Here is a 17,074-nt window from a genome sequence, read left to right as displayed (position 1 = left end):
GTTGTGGAAAAGTGCATTCTGACCTTCTCTTGTAAAGGTGACGATTTTAACCTATATTTTTTTAACATGTTCAATCTGTCCACTTATAACCTAACTCAACTCTATTCGCCCATATTATATAATGGATTGAACCCATATAAATCCATATTTCAATGGGTTTAGATGAGTTAAAAATGGGTTCAATATGGACTGATATTAAAATACCCAAATAAAATCTAAAATTTTCGAATATCTGCATTTCACGTGCTGGCATTAATTCCCGTATGTCAGCTTTTCTATCCCTCACGGCTCTGTTCTTTTACTCCCAGGAAAGGAATTTTCAAAAAAAAAAATAGAAAATGGGGTCCACATGGATCCCATTTACCAGCCAAACCTTTTATTTCAATGGGAATGGAACCAATTAAAAGTCTTTACAAACTACCCACACTGATTCAATTATTCTCTTCGCATTCCCTAACGAAAGACAATAAAAATTTTACGTTTTTAAATTTTGCGTCAAATTTTTGTGATTTTTTGACTCGTTTCGTTGAGAGGAAACAAAAAATAAAAAATTATGATCAAAATTCAGAATTTTTGGGTAAATCATCAAAATTCAAAATTATTTTAAATAACGAAAAAAATAAGTCAAAAATTATCTCTCTCTCTCTCTCTCTCACACACACACACAATTTTTTACTTTTTTTATTCGTCTCTTCGAGTAGAACAAAAAATTCATTAAAAAAAATGATGCAAAATTTACAAATACAAAAATTCATTAAAAAAAATGATGCAAAATTTACAAATACAAAAAAAATAAAAATAAAAACAAAAAAATTCAATTAGCTTATTTAGCTGAAAGACCCATTTAGCTGAAAGACCCGTGGGGTTCTGCCTCTTTTTGAATGTGTTTGAGTGTGCAGGCGACGCCGCGACTGTCGAAAAAACTAGGAGAAAAGAAAATGACAAAAAACAACCACCCGTATTCGACATTATGATGCCATGCTAGTAGGACTAGTGATGTCAGAAACTAGGGAAACCCACTGCTATCTGCAACTTCTCTTTGGTAGTGGAGTACTGTACTACTTTTCTGGTAGTGAACAAAACGGGTCGGGTAGGGTTTGGATTTGAGCTGATCCATATTTGACCCGACGTGTTTCAAACCGTTAATCATTAACTCATATTTGACTCGCCCATATTTGATCCGTAATCCGTTTCAACTCATCCAAACCCGACTCAACCCGCCCATTTGTCACCTCTATAAATCTCTTGCATAATTTATGGTACTTGTCTTCCACTTCTTTGAAGTTTTGTACTTTGTTTGTTAATTACTAAAATCAAATGATAGAGATGATTTGCTGTTTGGATTATGCTACTTTATGATGTTGTCTCATATATCTGATTCATACACCATGGTTTTTCCTATCGAGTAATTGTAATACTGAAACGTGGAGCGGGCAGGAACAAGTTTTTATTCTCTTCTGGCATTGAGGTGCTAGTTCAAGGCATGGGAATTAGCCTTTTCGCGACAAAGTTGGGGGAAGGCTGCTACCTATTGTTAGAATATACTAGTATTAATAGTAATCCCACATTACTTAGTTTACCCTATTTAATATGTGAGTCGTCTACATAAATTAGATTGTTATGTGTTAGGGTTATTAACACCCTACGCATTTTTCTTATCCTTCCTAACAACATGATATCATAACAACCCTTAACCTAAACCCTAAACTTGCCGCCACCCACCACCCCAATCCACCATCATCAACCATTGTTGCCCTCCCTACATCGACCAGTAGACCACACACATGAAATCCCATATGTAAACCGACACCCAGTACTTGTACCCTCTCGAAAACCTTAAACCAGTCACACACACACTCGAAACCCTAAACCATGCTCATTTGACCTTGAACCCCTCACCTACACACTCGAAAATCTCACCCAAACACTCGCCAACTATACCCAGCACTCGCAAACGCCATCCGAGTGCTCAAAACCACCGGTTGCCACCTTAAACCCTTTGAAACCCCTCCGAAAATCCATTTTCTGTACTCAAACCTCTTTACCCATACTCGAAAACTCCACCCTCATGCTCGTTAGCCTTACCCAGTCCTCGAAAACCCTAACTCTGTCCTCAAAATCCTTTCTCAGTTGCCGACAATACTAGTTGTTGTATTTCTCGTTGTGATCTATCTTTATTTGCCGTGGTTCTTGTTCTGAATACTCTCCGGTTTGCACTCATCCACTATTCGCCCCTCTATTTCTCGCTGGGTTGGTGTATGATGCTGTCTCGATTGGCCTATTGATGTTTCGAGTTGTTGCTGGTTCTGCTTTTGGTTGCCGAAGGAATATTCATATTGGTATTGTTGGTAGTTGTCTGATGCTTATTTTTAGTTGGTGGTTCATTGTTTATTGTTGATTAGTTGTTAGAAATTTCATCAGTTGGTTGGCGGTTCAGTTGGTTGTTTTGTCTGTTGAGGTTGTGGTGATCATTTCTTCCATTGCTCTTGTTAGTGGATTTTGTTGGTTCTGATTGGAGGTTGTTGATTCGGTGCAATGGATGAGACTGCTAAGCCTACTTTGGGTTCTAGCTCTACTGTTGTTGGTAATTTGTTGGGCTCTTCTTGGTTTTGTAACACCCCGTCCCACATCGAAAGTCTACATGGATGATCTTGGGCATATAACAAACCTTGTGGGCAGTAACTAGTACTTTGTGCTTAAGCTTTTGGGCCATGTGGTGTGGCCTGTGGATCAAAATCAGGGTACTGGGCCAGTGGTCTGCTCGAGGCGTTACAGGTGGTATCAAAGCCATCCATGTACACGACCGTGTGGGCCCTTGGAGTTTGGTTTGATTTGGTTGTTGGTTTGATTTATAATGGTGATTATAGTGCTCAAGCCCTCACGAGGGCGCGAGGCTATAAAGTTGGGGAGATTGTAACACCCCGTCCCACATCGAAAGTCTACATGGATGATCTTGGGCATATAACAAACCTTGTGGGCTACTACTAGTACCTTGTACTTAAGCTTTTGGACTATGTGGTGTGGCTTGTGGATCAAAATCAGGGTACTGGACTAGTGGTCTGCTCGGGGCGTTACAGGTTTGGTGAGAGGCAATCTATTACCTTCGTTCCTTTGATGATATTTATTACATGGTGATCTATTTAATTGCTTCTTAGTTGTTCGATGGTTCGTAGTTGGTTGTTAGATTGGTGGGTTGTGGTTGGTCGGTAATTGGTGGAATATTGGTGGTTGATCCGTTGGTTGCTTTTGGTTGTTGAAGTTTGTTAGTCGTTGAAGTTAGTTATTATTGGTTGTTGAGGTTGGTAGTTGAAATTGGTTTTGTTGGTTGTTGAAGTTGTTCAATTGGTGGCGGTTGCAATTGTCTTGTTCATTTCTATTGAAAGTTGTTCCGTTGGTCGTTGAAGTCCGTTGGTTGCTGTTGGTCGTTAAGATCATTCCGTTGGTTTCTGTTGGTCGTTGAATTCGTTTGTTGCTATTGAAAGCTGTTCCGTTGGTCGTTAAAGTTGTTTCATTGGTTGTTGTTGGTCATTGTTTTGGCAAGTTGGTTGTTTTAGTGATTGTTGTTAGTAGTGTTGGGATTTGTCCCATATTTGTTAATTATCTCATCCAAAACTAGTATACGAGCCTAGGCGCCCTTCCTACTCTTTGCCAATTGATTTTATGTTGGAATTAACCCTCCAAGAAATTTAACATGGCATCAGAGCTAGGTCTTGAGTGGCCTCACCTCTCGTGGGAAAGTCTTTGTCACTCGAGTCCGTCGATCAGCTCTTGATCTCCTAGTCTGTCACCTCCACGTGCATTTGGGCTGCACGTAGGGAGGAGTGTTAAACTTGTCTCACATCGCTTATTCAAGCCACTCAAGCTTAGTTAATATATTTTAGAGGTTACTCAACCTATAATCAATTGGTTTGGAGTTAGATGCTTTAACATGGTATCAGAGTTAGGGTTTCGGAAAATTTATTCCCCATTGTTTGTGCCATAAGTGCACCGTTGTGATCCAAGTGTTATGGATCCTTTGTTTACCTCTCCACGTGTGAGTCAAGGGTCGCACATGCGGGAAAATGTTGAGATTTGTTCCATATTGGTTAATTATCTCCTCCAAAACTAGTATATGAGCCTGAGCAATCTTTTTACTCTTTGCCAATTGATTTGGAGTTTCATGCTTTAACACCTACTACCTCTCCACGCCCATTCTTTAAGAGGCAGCCTTGTGCACTAGGTATGGTGATTTCTTGCTCTCTTTTTTCCCTTTAATGGATAGTAGCAACGTTTGTGCATTGAACTTCAATGTTTCCGTGGAGAAATTCTCAACTAGTCATCAATGTTTGCGTCAATTGCATATTTGATGGCTACGAGTTGGGAAAAGTATACGAGAGAGAGAGAGAGACCAAAGTTATATTTAGTAGTCTGAATGGGAGAATACGTAAATGGTTTTGCTTGAGATAAAAGTGTAGTGGAGGATCAGTTAGGTGCAAAAGCACCAAAGAGATTTAACCTACCTATATAGTACCAACCCATTTGAGGTTTATATACATGCATACATGAAGAAGGTGTCAAGGAAACTCCCTATCTCGTTATAAGTAAACATAGTGCTGCTCAACTCTTGCACTGGTTCAAAAATGCTTGTCAACAGCCCAAAAGTATTTTTGGAAAGCAACTTGGCCACTACACTAATTGAACCCCCGGGCTGCTATTTCCTTGGCGTCAACTGCGGTAACCTGATGCCGGGGCCCATAACATAAACCGGAACCGACAGTCTGAATGGGTGGGAGAGGGTTCTTCTAGCCATTTCTCCCTCCAAATTCAACATGAGGAGTACATGGAGCGGATGGAACTGTAAAAGATTCACTGCTTTTTTTGACCTGCTAATTTTATTGCAGAAAATCTTGATACATTGACTTTGTCTTATGCTGGGAATTTGTAGTTCAGATGATGATTGCAAAATTGTGGTTACAGGCTAGAGCTATGTTACAAGGACCCGTAAACTCAAGTCGGGTGTCTGTACGGATCAAAGGTTCAAGTGTTGGGTGGTACCATGGGTGTGCCAAATGCCTCTAACTTCTATGTTTAAGGACACTCAAAATTATGGCAGACTCTTAAATCAGGTGGTTTTGGTGGGGACTCTACTTACTATTAATGATCTGGCGATTTTGGTTGGAACTCCAGTTATTACCAAATAGTAATAGCTAGGAAGTCGAGTTTCGTGTTATTTTACGTTTTTGGGTTCATAGAACTTCGTTATTGCATTAGATCGACATGGCTAAAATATATGTTTGTTTTGCTTTTATGCCTAAAACTAGATAGTATGCAAACACTGCTTTGCTTCTAGAACATAGTAAATTCCTTTTTGTTCCTTTCCAAAAGCCAAGCTGGAACCACGCAGTAGCAGACTAAAGTGCAGCTTCTCTGGGTCTTGACCCAGCTGCAACGTCGGAGCTCGTTGGATGCCGATCGCTTGGCGTCGGACCCTGCGCTTGGACAACGTGCATTCACTCCTTTACTCTTTCTTCAAAACAAGAAAACTCGTCGTGGTCTATTGTAAAGCCTTACTTTAGTCATTTTTTTTCATAACAATAATAGTCTCTCTTCTTTTTCTTTTTTCTTTTTTATGGAAAGGTTATTACCTCTAACGTGGGATGATTAGTATATTGCTTTTTGGAAGTGTTCTCAATGAAAGAAACTCGTATTGTCGTATCATCTTGTTACAAATTTTTTTTCTTGAGCATGTATTTTATTGTGCCCCAGTGCTCCTTATTCATGGCTAGGCCGCTGCTTGTAGCTCTAGTTGGAGGTTAGCTTCCCCAATTGGTGTCGGTGATTCTAAAGTTGGAGGTTAGCTTCCCCTATTGGTGTCGGTGATTCTAAAATATTATCAGGTACAGTTTAGGTGCAGGCCACCAAAAACAAGAAAACAAGGAATATAATGGGCGGGTTCATAACTTTATACTATTGCTGTTCTACTGTCAAAATGTTGCTTTCAAAAGATTGCTAAAGTTAGCAATATTTGTTCAAGAAAGAGATCACATTAGAATAATCAAATTTTGCAACTCATCAAATTTTAGCCCTTAGATAACTAAAACTAGCAATTTGTTTTCAATAATTAAATTTAATTGTTCCTACATTTCCTTAGGGAGAGAGAGATAGCAAGTTGCACGCCATTACTTGAAAGCTAAATCCACTTTTGTGATGACAAGATTCTTTCCCTTTTGTCATCAATGGGTGAACTTTATGGTTTGACATTGACAGCCTGTTTGGAGGCCGGATATGCAAGCGCCCTGATTTCATCTCCCCTTCCTCCTCATCTCCGGTGTTTGGATGTGAAAAAATCCACCCGGATTTAGCTCAAGCAGGATTTGTAATCCGCCTGCTGGTGGATTTGTGAACGACAGGGTACAATGACAAAGTTGCCCTTACTTTCTCTCTCTCCTCTCACCCTCCCTGTTCTTCTGCTCCTTCACCAGGGCCTTCTTCTGCCCTTGTAATCGTAAGAGATTTGTGGGATATTTGAGATTTGAGGGCTTGGATGCAAGAGATTTTTGAGAGAGGGAGAGATGAGGGTTCGGAATTTGAGTTTTTCGGTGATGAAGGTTAAGGAATTTGGGGATTTTGGTGTATACAGTTGGGAGATGAATTTGGGATTTGGTTGCAGGTGGTGAAGATGGCATACGTACATACATATGTGTGTGTGTATATATGAATTTTGTTTTTTTAAAATTACCTCCCACATGTTTTTTCCAACCACCCTAAATAATTTTTTTATATTAAAGGATTTTATATTATAAAGTTCGGTTTTAATTTTTTTTAAATCATAATAAATATTACTAAGATTTCAACATTTAAAGATACAATGAATTTATTTTACCCAAATTAATGATAAATATGTATATATTCTAATAATAATGAAATTAACATTTATTATCCATAAAAATTAATAAACTGGAGACAATTAAGTCATTTGACATCTTATCCCATCATATCCACTCTCCAAATCCCCCTTCTCAAAAAACTATCCAAACACCTCATTACAAATCCACCATTCTTAAAAGGTGGGGCCACCCTTCTTAACATATCTCCCCTCATTATATATCCACCATCAAATCTACCCTCATTATATATCTACCCAAAACAAATCCTCCATCCAAACGGGCCGTGAAGGACATGAAGCTCTTTTCGGAAGGTGTTAACTAACATATACTTAACTGCAAAGTAAGCTCTCTTATTATTAGCTTAGCAAAAAAAAAGCTCTCTTATTATTAGAGAGAATGAGCTCGCGCGTTTGGCTCGGCTCGTTTAGAAAATGAGCTCGAGCTCGAATTTTCGGCTCGTTTAATAAATGAGCCGAGTGGAGTTCGGCTCAGCTCGGTTAGTAAATGATTCGACAAAAGCTCGGCTTGTTAAGGAGACTCGGCTCAATTAAAGTGGCTCATTTAGTAAATAAATAAACTCGGCTATTTAAGGATCGAGCCGAGCTCGAACTCGACAAAGCTCGGCCCGTTTCGTTTACCGCAGTAAACAGTAGTAACAAAAACATGACAATAAACAGCAAGCCCACCGTGAGGCGTGAGCGACTCTAACAACAAGAACGCAAATAAAAGGTGTTAGTACATCCAAAATAAGTATCCATCGAAGTAATCGGCAATGGAATGCAGATAGATGCACCTGATATGATTAAGGATGGCGGTCAAGAATCTTAATGGAAAAATTAAGGTGTGCAACTTGAAGACTATGAGCTGCAGACGATGGGATCCATGGATGCTGTACTGCACTCTGTGTAGTACACATGTAGAGCGGTACACAATAGTCATCGATCTCATTAATTAACGGTTCGCATTAAAAATTAATTACGGTCGGTAATAAATGATTCTTACAGGTCATAATTAAAAATCACTAGAAGCCAGAGCACATGCGATGCGTGTGCAAGTCAGATTTTCACAACGTTTTTGTAAAAATGTTTCTCACTTATTGTATGATCAAATTTTCATAAATGTTGTGAAAATCCGATTTGCACACGCATCGCGTATGCCCTAACCTCTAGTTTTTTTAAAATGTTACAACAACAATCTATTCTAATAAGCACGAAGGTACAAACTGGCTCTAAGTTTTCTATGCATTCAAATGTCCATAAAACACTATAAGCAATGCACTCCCGGGCAAAGTTTCAAAATCATCACCAAATCACCGTTCCAACGGAACCCAACTCGCTCAAAATGAAACCCATCACAACATTTATTTTTTGTTTTTTTGTAAAAATGCTTCCCACTTTTTTTTTTGTTACCCATCACCAAACCATCATTCCAACGGCTGCTCCGTACCAGTTTAATGGAAGAGAGATTTTTTTATAAAGAAGCATGTGTAAGAGGTAAAACAAACTTTTTATATCAAAAAGAAGCATCTATTAGAGACAATTACAGACTTTGATTTTCAAAGTGGAAGTTAAATATTCATTTTCCTTGGAACTAAAATTATGAAGATACACCCTTAGCACCAACTGCGCAAAAAAGGGAAAAATAGAAGGAAATAAACAGAGAAATTAGACATTATCAGTTCTGTCCTCTCTTTTTCATCACACACTTTTATACTTCAATTACCCAAGAAGGAGAAAAAAGAGGGAAATAAACATAGAGAAATTAGACATTATCATTTTATTTTAGGAAATCAAACACTGAATTGCAGAGTCAATTCTTAATGTAGTACGTAAAATGACATCAGATAAAGTAGAAAACTAAAGTACCTGTACAGCCTGTGGTTTGAAAGTGACGTATGTGAGGGAGAGGTTAAAGGGAGAAGAGGGAGAAGAACAGAGAAAAAGAAAGAAGGTTAAAGGGAGAAGAACAGAGAAAAAGAAAGAGAAAGGTCTGATGTCTGTGTTGTTGGATGGCACGTAGTGGGGATAACTGTTTTGGACGGGGTTTTTTTTAATTGAAATGTCCAATGTATCCTCATATATAACTGTTTTGTGTTGTTTGTGTTTTTTTCTAAGAGGGCAGTGTTGGGCTAGGAAAATACATGAGTAGGATTTTAAAAAGGGAGACACCAAAGGGCTGCTCTCCTTTTATATATTAGAATAGATATCTCAACTATTCATTGTTAAGATCGATATCTCGTGTACGTCCTACAGAATGTCTTGTAGAACCTTGCACTACAAAATTTCTCACTACGCATGCGATGTTGTGGTTCCACTAGCGATGGTCCTTTCCCACAAAACATCTTTGGTGACCAATCAAATGTCGAGCGCCCTAGGTAGATAACGCTGTTCTTTTTTCTACTTTTCTTTTGTTACTTTTCTACTTTTCGTTTCTTACTCAATTATTTTGTTACTTTTCTTTTGTCCTTTTTTCTACTTTCACCTTTTGTGTATACTTTCAAAACAAAATAAATATTATTTTGACGCTTGAATGATGTGACTTTTGTTTTAAACAAAGAAATCCATTTTGAACTACGAGTTGGAGCACATCAGCTCGTGAATCATTTTCAAAACCTCAATTTTTTTTTTTTAGGTATCGAATTCTCTCAAAATTTTATCTTCGAGATGAACACATATTCGCTAATTTTTGTCAATAAAATTTTTAACTATTTAGATTTTACCCATAGAATTTCTAGGTTTGGGTGAAATCTCTTATTTGTCCTTACTGTGTGGCCTAGGGTCTCTTTGGCCCAAATGGAAAAACACTTCCAAGAGACTCATGGCACTGTAGCCCAATTTTAAGCCCAATAAATAGGCCCGTAAAAAAAGGCGGCTTCCGCCAATGTTCGGTTAGCCAGTCCCGTACCGAGTCAACTCTGCCGTTTTGACCGAGTGAAACGTCACTCCGCAAATGACAATCAATTCCTTAGCCCGGAAGGCGAAACTGATAAAGAGTTAAATTTTTGTGGCCCAAACCCCGCCTCCTTTTTGTCTCTCTTCTGACTCGATCTTCCACCATCCCACTGATCGCGCCCATTCGGTAGTCGTTGAAATTTATTAAACGGCCGTTAAATTCAATTATTTATTAACCGGACTACAACTAAAGATTTGCATAGTATAGTGAGGAAGTCCGAGTCAATCCACAGGGAGTTCGAATATAGCTTGTTCCGATTAAATGTAAGGGTTTGCGGCGTTTAGGCGGCCAACTTTTAGTTTTCCTTTGAAAGGTGAGAAATACCCTTATGAAAAAGACTAGAAAATGAGTTCGGACTAAGAATTAAAGGCGGCAAGGCAATGGAGTTTCTAACGCCCGTAACTTAAGCCATCTAACAATTCTCAACGAAAACACGGTTGAATCGCACGGCATAGGCTATCAACCGGAAGATTTAGCTATGAAAATGGTTAGACTTGATATAGAGTTTGAACAACAAGCTTAACACAAGGCGTGACATCGCTCCCGGAACCATGTGAACGAGCACATGATCACCGGAGATTAACAACGTCAAGACTTGCATTCAAACTAAATATCAAGGTCAAGAACTAGAAGCATGGTTTGGAAAGCGAGCAAGTTTTTTGGTTCTTTTGGCAAACACGAGGCAAGACATAGCTCACGGAACCATACGAGCGAGCATATGATCACCGGAGATTAACATTGACAAATTTTGTTACATAAAAGGCGAACCATGCACATTTATAGACCAAATCTCATGTTCTAAGATTGAGAAAAGCAAGATTATCGTAAGTCACGAGACATTAATCACCCCATGGCCAAGCCCAATCAACTACTCATACATAGCAAAAAGACTAGAAAACATGCTAGAAAAAGTAAACATGATTAACCGATAAAACCGAAAATAAACTTAATTTATACAAAGATCCAAAGCTTAGCTACAACATTAATAAACAGAAAATTAACATAAGACAAATACTTACTTGAGTTGTTGACGAATTAAAGACAAAAGCTTGAAAGCATAACAATGGAGTTCTTGAAGAGAAAAAGACTAACCTAAAACTAACTACCCTTTTCAAGGAGAGAGGAGATGGATATTTATACAAAAACCAACTTCCTCTCTCAAAATATCTTAAAAGGCTACTACAAGTAGCAAGTTTTCAAATATGGAAGGTTGAAAAACTGTGAAAAGCTGCCAGTAAGCAATCTGTATCCATACAACCAAAACGGTTGTATGGATACCGAGATGTTAAGCCTGTGTTGGGAATTCTCCGTAGAGGAGCTGTATGGATACAACCAAAATGGTGTATGGATACGCTGGAAGCTATCCAAAAGATAAGGCCACTGTATTGATACAACCAAAACGGTTGTATGGATACAGCCTTGTTAATTGCAGAAATAGTCTCTAGCTTCAAAACTTGGCATTCTGAACTTCACCCGATGCTTCGTATCTTGCCCATTAGAGAATGGTGGCACTTCGCCACTTGGTCTTGGAAGCTCGGACTCCCTCGAGGCATGTCCATGGTGTTCAAACGCGCCTTATTTATATAAATTACCTGAAATACACAAAAACCTACCTTACGTGTAATATCGCATAAAAACGACAACATATATGTACAAACACAACATACTAGAGGACTTAAGCACCAATAATGTGCATTATTGGGTGCTTATCACCCACTGCTGCTACAGGCTCTCTCTTTCTCTCTCTCTCTCTCTCTCTCTCTCTCTCTCTCTCTCTCTCGTTATATTATATATTTATAGAAGATTGTACATAATTGATTTCTCTTTTGTAGATTCACTTTTCGGGAATATATTAGTCACATTCATGTATATATATAGTGATTACTTGTTGAGGTTTTCTACGATATCACATTCATGTATTCATAGTGATACTTGTTGAGGTTTTCTACATCATCGTTCAAGTAATGAGATTTAGCTTACTGGCGATCTGAATATTATTAAATCCAACCAGTTTTTGAAGGTACTCTCGAAGGATCTGATTTGAACCGAGTTTTTTTTGAATTCTAATTCAAACCCTAGCCACTGAGGATATGAATTGACGGATTTGAACAGAATTGTTTCTGTTGTTTGTTTTGTCTTGTGGTAATTATGAGTATTTATTTAATCTAGGTCTGATTTGATTTGCTTTGATTTGCAAACTTACGGTTCAGCTATTGAGATTCTGGCAAGTGTAGCATCATATCTGAATTGGCTCCATGGTTTCCTTTGAAATGGACGACCACAAAAGTAGATGAACAGTGTCAAACACACATTACTACCTGATATTGTCAATCAAGAGCGAAACCAGGAATCTAATCTAACCTGGCTAACCCAAAATTTAATAAACATATATATGAACTGAAACGAGTTTTATAATTAATGCCTAGCAAACTTGTACATAAATACATAAATGTTCGAAAATAAAGAAAAGAAAAGTATGAAAAATATGCCCTAATGAATTTTGTGCCCTATGCTTTTTTAGAGAGTAGAAATCATTTATTATCGAATATCTTTGACAAGTTCTAAAATTTTACATATAAACTAAGGTGGGCTAAAATTTATTGGGCTGCAACCCACCTCACCCTCAATGCACTTCCGCCCTTGTTGTCAATGCTTAATAGACATAGTCACACATGCAAGTTTAAGGTGTATGTATGCATATACTGGACTAAAATGGAATGACAAAAATCTTGAAGTGAGATTAATTAGAAATCTGGGATGTGAAAGTAGGAAAGAAGGGAGAAGAAAATTGGGTGGCAATTTTTTTTAGCTAGTTAGAGAAATTAGAAGTGTGAGTTGGCTTCATAACCACCGTTTACACCAAGAGGGGCATTCCCTTTGTAATAGCAATACGTACTAGATGTGTGTATGTTTATTGAGTTTTCCTCTAAATTGACTACGCCTTTCACCATTCTCCTTTATATTCTTCATGAATTTGGCATTGCAAAGGGTGCCTCTGAATGGTATTAACTTAGGGGCTAGTGTAAAGGTTTTATGAGTGCTCTTGAAGTATCGGCGCACAATCTTTCAGTAATAATTTTACACTCTAAGAATTTATTTTCCATATTATGGGCTATGAATTATTTCGGGATGTGGTTACCTCTATGAAGAGTGAAGAAGAGTGGCATCATCAATGAACCACGTCAACACTCAGACAACTTAGTGGATCAGTTTGGACAATTTGTTCTTGTAAATCAAATAGTTATTAGTGCATTTCAATTTCCATTAGTTATACCAGAAAGTATTTTACGGTATATAGTAGGCAGAGTGGTTTGTTCCCTTGATTTTTTTTTTTTTTTGGATAGGCAGAGTGGTGTGTTCCACTGTTTCTATTTGGTGATGAAGCGTTCAAAGGTTTTGTGTGCCACTTATTATGGTTGTCAATGTACTTTTCCTAAGTTTCTTAGTTTTCGCATATTCTATTTCTGCAATAAGATGCATGTAATGTGAAGCTTCTTCTCAATTGTTCTTTTTTGTTTCTGCATCCATTTGAAATTCTGATCAATGAAATAACTTGCAACTCTATGATGTAATAGAGACTGGGCTTGGATTGACTGGGTTTGGCGTGTTTTTCTCGTTTTTGGGAGTTTTTTTCTTCTTTGACAAGGGCCTACTTGCCATGGGAAATGTAAGTAAAAGTATTTATTAGCCTTTCATTTGTCAGCTTCTTCCATTGTTGGGAGTTTATGATTTGTGTTTTGTTGTATATAGCGTAGAGTGTGTAGGTTTTGTATTGGAATTGTTAATGTGAGGTAGAGTGACAAAACAAAGTGAGAAATGGTGAGTGGAGCAAAAAACATGAGTTTCCGCCCTGTTTGGGGTTTGTGTGTAAGTTTGTGAGTGAGTTGTTATAATTATGTTTTTCCCTTTAGCAATTGAAATACATAAGTGTGTGATTGTGTGAAAATACAGGAACAATGCGAGATTGTTCCGCACAAGTCAAAAGAACAGGTTCTGCAAGGTGCAGAGAGACGACAACAAACAGTTTTCAAGTGACGAAGAGGAAAAGGACAAGGGATGGGTTTTGGAAAGATAATCAAGGGAGTGTTGTCATTGTAAGATTGATGGAGAGTAGGGTTGATGTGTGATGATGAGGTTGAGAGACCAATGGGAGGTAGAAGTACAAGAGGGGGTCCAAGGGTGAAGCTGGAATTGAGTGAGTTTATCAAGGGGCTGGGAGACATGATAATGGTTTAGAGGTTCAGAATTTATGATTTGTGTTTTGTTGTATAATTGCATAGTCTATATAGGTTTTTTCATTACAAATGTTAAATGTGTGGTAGAGTGACAAAACAAAGTGAGAGAGGGCGAGAGGAGCAAAAAACCAGTGGGTTTTTTTTTCCCTATGGGGGTTTGTGTGTGAGTTGTTGTAATTATGTTTTTTTTTCCTGAGCAATTGAATACATAAGTGTGATTGTGTGAAAATACAAGGAACAATATGAGATTGCTCCGCACAAGTGAGAAGAACACGTTGTTTTGCAAGGCGCAGAGAGACGACAACAAACAGTTGTGCTTGATTGAGAACAGGGTTGATGTGTAATGAGGTTGAGAGACAAAGGGAGTGGTAGAATGAAAGATGGGGTCCGAGGATGAAGCTGAAAATTGAGTTAGTTTATCAAGGGGAGACATGATAGTTGGAGATTGAGAGTTTATGATTTGTGTTTCGTACTGAGATGTAAATGTTGAGAGTGAATGATTTGTGCTTCTTTTGTTGGCTAGTTATCCGTAGAGTTTGTGTAGGGATCTAGTTGAACAGAACACTATGGACTTTTCATGTTTCAAGTCCTGAACATATTACAGTTGATGTTATAAGGCAACCCCACTTAATATTTTGCATCATGCTGCTGCATTCAATGAAGTTCTTTTCTTGTCACCTGCTTGAATGAAGTATATTTCCATATGGAAATAGTACGTCGCTTGTAATAATGGCAATAAAAGTGCAATTAGTGAATAAGTTGAGCCTTCTTGAAATCTTAAATTTTGAACTTTTCCACATATTCCCAAATTGTTAGAATTAGAAATAGTATCAAGTATGTCTGGTTTTTGTTTTCTAAGGTTGGCTAGTTTGTAATATAAGATGATCAGCTAATCATTTGGCTTGTGACTCATGACTTCATCATATTTTTGTCGTTTCCTTGGCTGGCAAGGTCGTGAATTCTATTACTTCAAACCTATTCCATTCCTAGCTAGTGGAGATTTAGACTTTTTCATAACCAACAATAATTTTTTGGGCATATTTCTCAGGTTTTTGTATGAAGTAAAAAAAATAATCTCGAATGGCTAGTTGATTTAGCATAAGAAGTAAGCTGTCTTCTGAAGTACACGAGTCATTCTGTTATGCTCTTATATACATGACACTGATTAATAAATAGTTCTAATGCATCTCATTAGATTCTACTTTTGTGATAATTTGGGGACCATAGCTCCCCTTTGCATACTGTTGTGGGAGGGAGTGGTCTCTACATATTTAGCCATTTTTTAAAATTTTTGATTTGAAATTTTCTCTGGTCTCTATATGCAGTTCTTTGACCGTTCTCGTAGCAAAAGGGTGCCTGTATAACCGTAGAAGTTAGATCTAGGGAAAGTTATGCCTGCTTACACACTTGTATGTGTTGTGAAATACCAGAAGATGAATGATACCATTTTCAGGGTGACTGTATAAAATGTTCTCAAGTAATTGCAGCAGTTTTGTTGCGACAATTCTTTAGTTGTTTGTTTCAGATATTGACAAACGGACCATCATATTTCAAGGATTCTTCTCTTAATAATATGTGTATGCATATACCAATTACCATGGCTCACTGATAGATTTTCTCATCAAAAGCATTGATTGTAGTATGTTGTGCAATTTGAATTCTTATGTGAAGCTGATTTTGGATTTTTCACTCTCTTTAAAATGTCGTTCGTCCTGCTGCTTAAATTTTGTAAAAGGTTTGTGAGCTTTTACACTGTTTGAAATAGTCATATCCAGGAGGAGTGTTAATGGTAGAGAGGTTTATCTAAGAAGAGATCATTGTGTCAAAGTATGCTTCCTATAGGATTGCTGGAAGGAACTTGTAATATGATAAATGACCACTCGAGCAAGGTTGTGAATACTGTATGGTATTGGCCGGTACATACCGTTTTTGAAAAAACGGTACCTTAACCCTTTAGTTTTGTCCCAGTTCAATTACCGGTCGGTGCTAGTACCTGGGTATCTAATGGGTACTGGTCGGTACCAATGGATGGTACTAGTCAAATTATATTTTTCAATTTTTTTTTGTTTTTTATGAAATAATTTTATACAGTAATTAGCTCTTTTGTACTAAAAAATTATGATTGAAGAGGGATCTTCCCAAATAGGAAGAATAATGACCGACCACGTTTGATACATGCGAGAATACATGAGACACCATGTGAGGGTGCATTGTAGAGAGCAACCTCGAGCATGTACGGGACACGTGCCTAGGTTGATGGCAATGTGAGAGGGTGCATAGGGCTGAAAATAATACTTGGTCGATAGCATGGTATAAAGGTGCTCGGCAAAAGGGTACGAGTGTACGAAGGTATACCCTAGCACAACTATCCTATGAAGTGGGGTGGCTGGGGTATCCTGGAGTGTTCCAGAAGGAATATGGGAAAATGACGGCTCATGATGTATTTTGATAATTAATACCCGTCAATACATGCTGAGAATATTTGTTAATATTGAAAATATCCTTGGCTGGTATTAATTATTAAAATACAAAGGTATACCCTAGCACGACTATCCTATGAAGTGGGGTGGCTGGGGTATCCTGGAGTGTTCTAGAAGGAATATGGGAAAATGACGGCTCAGGACATGTTTTGATAATTAATAACCGTCAAGACATGCTAAGAATATTTGTTAATACTGAAAATGTCCTTGGCTGGTATTAATTACGTATTAAAATATGTCTTTGATCGTCATTTTCCCAAGGAATATCCTACGAGATAGTAGAGGTGTCAAACGGTCCGGGTCGGGTTGGCCCGTTTAGCGTTGTGCCAACCGTGTTTTGTGCCGGCCCGTTTACTTAAATCGTGTTGTGCCGTGACGTTTTTAATCGTGTCGTGTCATGCCAGCTCGTTTATGGTTTACTTGGTCATGTCATGCCCGTTTAGAGGTGTCAAACAGGTCGTGCCGTGCCACTTGCCACTAAAGTGATTAGTTGGGGTTCAAATTCCCCAGCGTTATTTGTTCCTCTCTTTTTTTTTTTTTC

At 38.0% G+C, this 17,074-nt stretch overlaps 1 long non-coding RNA gene across 1 annotated transcript; it reads left to right on the top strand.

Moving 5' to 3' along the window:
• Nucleotides 1-11,562: 11,562 nt before the first annotated feature.
• LOC131333948 (uncharacterized) lies at nucleotides 11,563-15,742 on the top strand. Its single transcript, XR_009201978.1, has 2 exons — nucleotides 11,563-12,104; nucleotides 13,394-15,742. It is a non-coding gene; the product is annotated as an uncharacterized LOC131333948 (long non-coding RNA).
• The last annotated feature ends 1,332 nt before the right edge of the window (nucleotides 15,743-17,074 follow it).

Source organism: Rhododendron vialii, chromosome 7a, assembly GCF_030253575.1.
Source record: "Rhododendron vialii isolate Sample 1 chromosome 7a, ASM3025357v1".
NCBI classification, from domain to species: domain Eukaryota; kingdom Viridiplantae; phylum Streptophyta; class Magnoliopsida; order Ericales; family Ericaceae; genus Rhododendron; species Rhododendron vialii.
This window is presented reverse-complemented; position numbering and strand designations above follow the sequence as displayed.